Raw genomic sequence first — 8,433 nt, forward strand, 5'->3', positions numbered from 1 at the left:
GCAACAATGAGATTAATGAGATTGAGGCTTCCGTGCAATTTGAACTGATTTTTTTTAGGTCAGCTGGGAATCCAACATGAAATATTCTTGGACGATTGGATGCGAACACACAGCAGAAAATTTGGCACAGACCCCAAGATCTCACTTAGGCCATAAGGATAGCTGTTAGAACGGCACAGTTGCGCAGTGTAAATCCCGGCCCCAGGTCACTGTCCTTGTGGAGTTTGCACATTCTCCAAGTGTCTGCGTGGGTCTCACCCCCACAACCCAAAGATGTGCAGGGTAGGTGTATTGACCACGCTAAATGGCCCTTTAATTGGAAATTTAAAAAAATAAATAAGAATGGCTGTTGGGAAAGGATGCAGTTGAGGAGAATCTTCAGGCATGGGATTAAAGTATAGTTTACTCAGAGCTCTGCTTAGTGTTTAATTGTGCTGAACCTAAATTGGATGCAAAAACAACTTTGATTAAATGAAGTCACCAATGCCATAATGTACACCAGTATATCATGGTGCAGATACACACACACTGATGGACACACAGCAAGACAATCAACACACACAACACCGCAGCCAATCACCAATAGCCAATCACTATAAAGACAGGGGGCATCAGAGTTCCCGCTCATTCGGGATGCAGCCTCTTAGAAGGACAGAGTTTACAGCTTACAGCACAGATCTTCACCATATGCTGAGTGCATAGACTGGTTAGGACAGGCATAGGTCTTTAGTTTAATCTAACATCGTGTTAACCCACAGTGAAAGTATGTTCAACAGTTTCTAACTTAATAAAATAGTGTTGCACTATTTTAAGTGTTGGTGGCCTGTATGTGTTCCACGGATCCAGAGCACCCAACACATGATACCAGGAGTTGAGGGATATTAGAACTTCTTAGACCTACCTGCAAATGATCTGTCTTCCACCAGCAGACAGCCATCCTGCAAAATGGACAGCGTCCGCCCGCCGCCACCGCTCCGCATCACCGGTAACCTAGGGGCCAACTGGAAGATATTCAAACAACGCTTCCAGCTCTACCTTGAAGCCACAGACCGGGAAGCTGCCTCAGACACCAGGAAGATCCCTCTCTTCCTATCCACGACCGGGGAACATGCCGTCCACATTTTCAATTCTCTCACCTTTGCTGATGGTGAAGATAAATCAAAATTCAAGATGGTCCTCCTCAAGTTTGACAGTCACTGCAACATCGAGGTGAATGAAAGTTTTGAGCGCTATGTTTTCCAACAGCGTTTGCAGGGCAAGGATGAATCTTTCCAGTCCTTTCTCACCCACCTCCGCATCCTTGCGCAGTCCTGTAATTACGGTCCCACCTCCAACTCCATGATATGCGACCAGATCGTTTTCGGTGTTCAGTCGGAGCCCCTACGCCAGGAGCTCCTCAAGGTAAAACAGTTCACCCTAGCGATTGCCATCGAGACCTGCGTGCTACACGAACATGCCACTAGTCGGTATTCCCACATCAAAGCGGCTGAAACAGCGTGGCAAGGTCCCCACGAGGCAGAACGGGTCCAAGCAATCGAGCAACTCCAGGGCTTCAGCCTGGATGAGGGCGGCCATTTTGCGCACTTTTCACGGACTCCTGCGCTTGTGCGCACCGAAAGAGGGGACAGCGACGTCGACGAACGTACGACCGCACCGTGCATGCGCGGTGGCACAGCGAACGTACTGACGCTACAACGTGTGCCAACTGTGGCTCCGCCCACTTAAAGCGTCAATGCCCTGCCAAATCCTGACGAAACCTGAGATGTGGCAAACTTGGCCACTATGCTGCTTTATGCAGAGCAGCTCAGCCTGCCAACTCTTCTCGCTCCAGCCAGCCTCGCAGGAATGTCCGGGCCATTCAACCCACGGTCACTGAGTCCTATTCAGACCCGCTACCCGATATTGACACCGAGGATCCAAAGGCACCTTTTCGAGTCGGTATCGGCACCAAAAACAGGGTGTCCCCGAAGCAAAGAATCCAGCCTCTATCAGTATACAGCATCGATCTAGATGATGAGTGGTGTGCCACCCTTACGGTCAACCGGTCCCAAATACGATTCCGCCTGGACACTGGTGCCTCCGCCAATCCCAAAGCCTTCATGTCAAACCAGCTACCCTGCCATCAGCCTGCCAGCTATTAGATTATAATGGCAATGCCATTGCGGCCAGCGGCTCATGCCAACTTGAAGTGACGCACAGGTCACGCAAAGCCATCCTTCCCTTTGAAATTGTGGGCTCCTCGAAAGCCTCGCTGCTTGGCGCGCAGCATGCAAACTGTTGAACCTAGTTCAGAGAGTTCACTCTCTCTCTCTCTCCTGCTGACGCGTCTGCCTTTCAGGACACCGACTTCAGGGCGCAGCTCGACGCCATTATCAACCAGTACCACAACGTGTTTGAAGGCATGGGCACGCTCCCGTACACCTACAAGATTTTATTAAAACCTAATGCCATGCCTGTGGTGCACGCACCTCGCAGGGTCCCAGCATCCCTTAAGGACCGCCTCAAGCAGCAGCTGCAGGACCTCCAGAACCAAGGAGTGATTTCCAGAGTCACGGAACCAACCGACTGGGTCAGTTCCATGGTATGTGTAAAAAAGCCTTCCGGCGAATTGAGAATTTGCATTGATCCCAAGGATCTAAATCGCAATATCATGAGGGAACACTATCCGATTCCAAAGCACGAAGAGCTCACATGTGAGATGGCTCGCGCCAAGCTCTTCACCAAACTCGACGCCTCAAAAGGATTCTGGCAAATCCAGCTCGATAAATCCAGCAGGAAACTGTGTACCTTTAACACCCCCTTTGGCAGATATTGTTACAACAGGATGCCGTTTGGGATCATATCTGCATCAGAGATGTTCCATAGGATTTTGGAACAAATGATGGAAGGCATTGAGGGTGTTTGCGTCTATGTCGACTACATAATCATTTGGTCCACCACCCCGCAGGAGCATGTTAGTCACCTCCAGTGCGTATTCAGACGTATACATGAGCATGGCCTCCGCCTCAAACAGGGCCAAATGCTCTTTTGGCCAGACAGAACTCAAGTTCCTCCGGGACCACATCTTCCAATTGGGTGTACAGCCGGATGCGGACAAGGTCGCTGCCATCACAGCGATGGAAACACCAGAGGACAAGAATGCCCTCCGATTTCTGGGCATGGTCAATTTTTTAGGGAAATTCATCCCTAACCTCGCCTCTCATACCACGGCTCTCAGGAACCTGGTCAGGAAGACGACAGACTTCCAATGGCTCCCTGCCCATGAGCGCGAATGGAGAGAACTCAAAACAAAACTGACCACGGCCCCGGTCTTAGCTTTCTTTGGTCCAGCAAAGGAGACCAAAATTTCAACCGATGCCAGTCAATCCGGCATTGGGGCAGTGCTCCTTCAACGTGATGAGGCCTCATCATGGGCCCCCGTTGCATATGCGTCACATGCGATGACTCCCACGGAGCAGCGCTACGCGCAGATAGAAAAGGAGTGCTGGGCCTTCTGACCGGTGTGGTTAAGTTTCACGATTATGTCTACGTACTTCCTCAATTCACCGTCGAGACCGACCATTGCCCCCTGGTCAATATATACAGAAAGACTTGAACGACATGACGCTTCGCCTCCAGCGTATTCTTCCCAAGCTCCGGCAATACGACTTCCACCTGGTATACACCCCAGGCAAAGACCTCATCATTGCCGGTGCTCTCTCCAGGGGAGTCAACACACCATGTGAGCCAGCGGGATTTGTCTGCCAGGTTGACGCCCATGTGGCATTCGCAGCCTCCAATCTACCTGCCTCGGATGAGCCTCGTCCAAATTCGCCGCGAAACGGCGGCTGACCCCTTGCTACAGCGTGTCATGCGCCACCTAACGGACGGGTGGCTCAAGGGCCAATGCCCTCAGTTCTATAATGTCAGATGATCTGGCGGTAGTAGACGGGGTTCTTCTAAAACTGGACCGCATTGTCATCCTGCATAGCATGCGCCAGCTTGTCCTGGAACAACTGCACGAGGGCCACCTTGGCATGGAAAAGTGCCGTCGACGGGCCTGAGAGGCAGTGTACTGGCCCGGCCTTAATGAGGACATAGCCAACACAGTGCTCAACTGCCCCACTTGTCAGCGCTTCCAGCCGGCCCAACCACGTGAGACCCTGCAGCCCCATGAGTTGGTCACGTCACCATGGACCAAGGAGGGCATCGACCTGTTCCACGTGCTGGGTAGAGACTATGTCCTGATCGTGGGCTACTTTTCAAATTACCCAGAGGTGATATGGTTGCACGACCTCACCTCGTCTGCAGTCATTCGTGCATGTAAAGAAACCTTTGCTCGACACGGCATCCCGCTGACGGTTATGTCGGACAATGGCCCCTGCTTCGCCAGCCAAGAATGGTCCAACTTTGCCAGGCTGTACAATTTTGCCCATGTGACATCCAGTCCCCTGTACCCCCAATCCAACGGTAAAGCGGAGAAGGGAGTACATATAGTCAAACGGCTCCTATGCAAGGCTGCCGATGCTGGGTCCGATTTCTACCTAGCCCTGCTGGCCTTTCGCTCCGCCCCACTGTCCACTGGCCTGTCGCCAGCCCAGTTACTCATGGGTCGCACCCTGAGGATGACGGTGCCGTCCATCCATGTCCCAGACCTCGACCACGTTCCGGTCCTTCGCTGGATGCAGCTGTCTTGTGCACAGCACAAGGTGGCTCATGACTCCCGTGTAGCTGATCTCCCTGCTCTGGCTCCAGATGACACCGTCCGCGTCCATCTTCCGGATGGTGGCTGGTCTGCAACCGCTGTTGTCCTTCGGCAGGTGGTCCCTGCTCGTTCCTGGTTCGTCTACCGGATGGCTCTATTCTGCGCTGCAATCGACGCGCCCTTCGTCTCGTTCCACACTCGCCACGTGATCCTCCAGTGTTGCCTCGTCCTCCTGCTGATCCTGCCACAGACTATGCAGAGCTCCCTGTCACTGCATCCCCCTAACTTTGACGCAGTCCAGCCCACTCCTGAACCGGCGGCTCTCGACCCACCCTGGAGGCGGAACCAGAATTCGTCGCCCACCTCAGAGACTAAATTTATGAACTTTGCAAACTTATGGACTCTCTGAATTGTTTTGTTGCTTTGTTTGAACTTTTCCTTGGTTTGTATATAGTGTTGATCTCATTACTCTTGTTGCATACTGCTTCTCTGTACCAGGCACCTTCCCATGTAAACAGCTTAGTTCTCATGTACGTAGTCCTGTAAATATGTCTTCGCACCCCACACGTAGTTAGAAACATTCTCACCATACATTATTTATTGCCACACACATGCATTTTTTTTTATAAAAGGGCGGGGATGTCATAATATACACCAGTATATGATGGTGCAGACACACACACACTGATGGACACACAGCAAGACCAATCAACACACACAACACCGCAGCCAATCACCAGTTAGAGCACACTCACTATAAAGACGGGGGCATCAGAGTTCCCACTCATTCGGGATGCAGCCTCTTAGAAGGACAGAGCTTACAGCACAGATCTTCACCATGTGCTGAGTGCATAGACTGGTTAGGACAGGCATAGGTCTTTAGTTTAATATAACATTGTGTTAACCCACAGCGAAAGTATGTTCAACAGTTTCTAACTTAATAAAATAGTGTTGTACTATTTTAAGTGTTGGTGGCCTGTGTGTTTCACAGATCCAGAGCACCCAACACAACAACCAATAAGTGCAAGCCATTTCAATTGTTCGGAATTAAATTCCAGAATCCAAAACGGCAACTTCCTACAAGTGTTACTGGCTCAAGAGCACCAATAGTCGTGCTTGAAAGACTGAGATTTTATATATATGGAAGTACCAATAATCATATGCTCTTCCCAAATATTTCTAGACTCTGATTCCTCCTTTGGATCTCTTTGCCTGTTCCCCTTGCCCGAGTAATCTCCCACAGTAGCACAGTGGTTAGCCTGTTGCTTCACAGCGCCAGGGTCCCAGGTTTGATTCCCGATTTGGGTCACTGTGCTCCGGTTTCCTCCCACAAGTTCCTTAAGACATGCTATTAGGTAATTTGGACATTCTCTGAATTCTCCCTCAGTGTACCTGAACAGGCGTCAGTGTGTGGTGACTAGGGGATTTTCATAGTAACTTCATTGCAGTGTTAATGCAAGCCTACTTGTGATAATAATAAAGATTATAGATTATCCGTTTCACCTCATGCCTAGAAACCCTAGTGTTTTCTTTCCTCTGACACCACACTTCTAAATCCCTCACCGTGGAGCAGGAAATCCAATTCTTCTTCCTCAGGTCAAGAAAAAATGCATTGAGTAGTGAACCCCTCATGCAGAGCAAAATTAGTCCACCTATAGTATCAAGAGCTATATCTTGCTACAATGCATCCCTAGGAAGCAATGCATCCCTCGGAAGCCCCACTCTTGCTGAAACAGCAGTGGAGTAAATATAGGGACACATGAGGCATTAGTCTGGGAACTCTGACACAAACAAAATGGACTGAGACTTCAATGCAAGAGTACGAGGATAATGCAGAAACACCTCCCTAGGGAATCACGAGGAATGATTGTCACAAGTTGCCTTGGATGAATGCTAGTGGATGGCATTGGAGAATACCAAAATAAGTTAGCTTATAAAGCAACAAAATTTGATTTCAAGATGCCAGATAATAATGGATATAATAAATTAGATATGGTTTGCTAGTAAGCTACAAGGCTTAATGCACACAACTGAAATTGGCAGGTTTAGTCAGGAAACAGCATAAATAATAGATGGATTTGAACTCTCGAGTAATTAATGTATTCTATGCTTATCAAAATAAACACAAAAATCACACCGGTACCAGCACTTTTTTTATTTATTGTAAACATAGTAAGAGATAGAGCTGAAAATTGGAATAAACCATTATGTTTTTGTTTTTGTTTGATTTGATTTATGGTTATAAGGGATAAACATAATTATCACCAAAGCAGACCAATTACAGTGCAACATTCCAACATGTAACTCAATAGCAACATAATGCATCAGGGAATATACATACAGAATAAAATGGGAGAATTCCAATCTTCAGATTTTAAAAATGCATAGATGCTGCATATAGTAGTCTCTGTCAATATTATCTATTATAATTACTCATTCATAATATGGAGCAACACATGTCACAGAAAATGCAATGAATGCATGATCACAGTATGATCAACATAAAAATATATAGCATTGCTATCCACTTGTCACAAAATATATTGTTCCAATATAATGGTGTCTAATGTTCTTCCATTTTAGAGCTAATATAAGACGCTAGTTGGACAAAATAAATAATATATATGTATATATATATTGCATCTCTTGTATTTCTATTTCAATATATCAAGATTCATGGAATGTTGCAGTTTTCGTTTGTTAAAATGTACTTCAGCTTCTTTTGACATTCAGAAAGCAAGTGATGAATTCTACAACCTTATATCATTCAAAACTATAAGTGATTAAAATCACAGTAATGACAATGATATTTATTATTTGACTCAACACAAATTGTACAAAAATATTTCCAAGAAATTAAAGCAACACCATCAGAATGGACTAATCTTTTGTTAGTGGCACCATTTCCAGCATGGATGGTCCAGAGTATCTTTTTTCTGTTCATTGGAGGATGTGTGTGTGTGTGTGTGTGGGGAGCGGGTAAAATTCTCTTTTTGAGAAGGACCTGCTACTATTTCCCACAGGTCCCGACACCTTGACTGAATGGTCATGGTGGAGTTCCAGAATTTGACTAATTTGGCCAATCCACCTCAACCCACCCATCAAAACAGAGCAACAACAACAACAATAACAATTGCCTTGGAAACACATTAACTGTACGGTTCTGTACAGCTATAGTGCCACTGTTAAGAAGATTAGCAACTAAAAAAAATGTTCTGGGAAGGAAAAGGGAGTGGAGAGGATCTATGAATTCCTTAATTCCAGGTAAGTACCATAACAAACCAGTTTCCTCACATTTGCATGTAGGGAGAGTAGTCCCAAGTCAACAGAAAAATTGGACCGGATTTAAATGATAGCCTGCTACCATTCAGAAAGGAAGAAATATTCTATCCAAAATTAATGCTGCCAGCCATTGATAAAATTTAGCGATCTATAATTGATTTTTTGAAAAAAAAAAACAAATTTCACTTTGAATAAAAAAAACATTTAAAATACTTTTGGAGTACATTGTGGTTTCTAATGATAACCTTGGATTAGTTAAGAAAAAGAGAACTTTGACACTAGATCCAGTTTTTGTCCCTATACTTATCAGCTGGAATTCTCCGGCCGTTCGCTGATGGCAGGATTCTCTGGTCCCACCGGCAGCACACCCCCAACCACGGGTTTCCGGCGGTGTGCGGTAGCTTCAATGGGAATTCTCATTGACAGCAGCGAGAGCAGAGAATTCTGTTGTCAGCAAACAGCACTCC

The sequence above is a fragment of the Scyliorhinus torazame genome, chromosome 9 (genome assembly GCF_047496885.1).
Source record: "Scyliorhinus torazame isolate Kashiwa2021f chromosome 9, sScyTor2.1, whole genome shotgun sequence".
In the NCBI taxonomy this organism is placed as follows: Eukaryota; Metazoa; Chordata; class Chondrichthyes; order Carcharhiniformes; family Scyliorhinidae; genus Scyliorhinus; species Scyliorhinus torazame.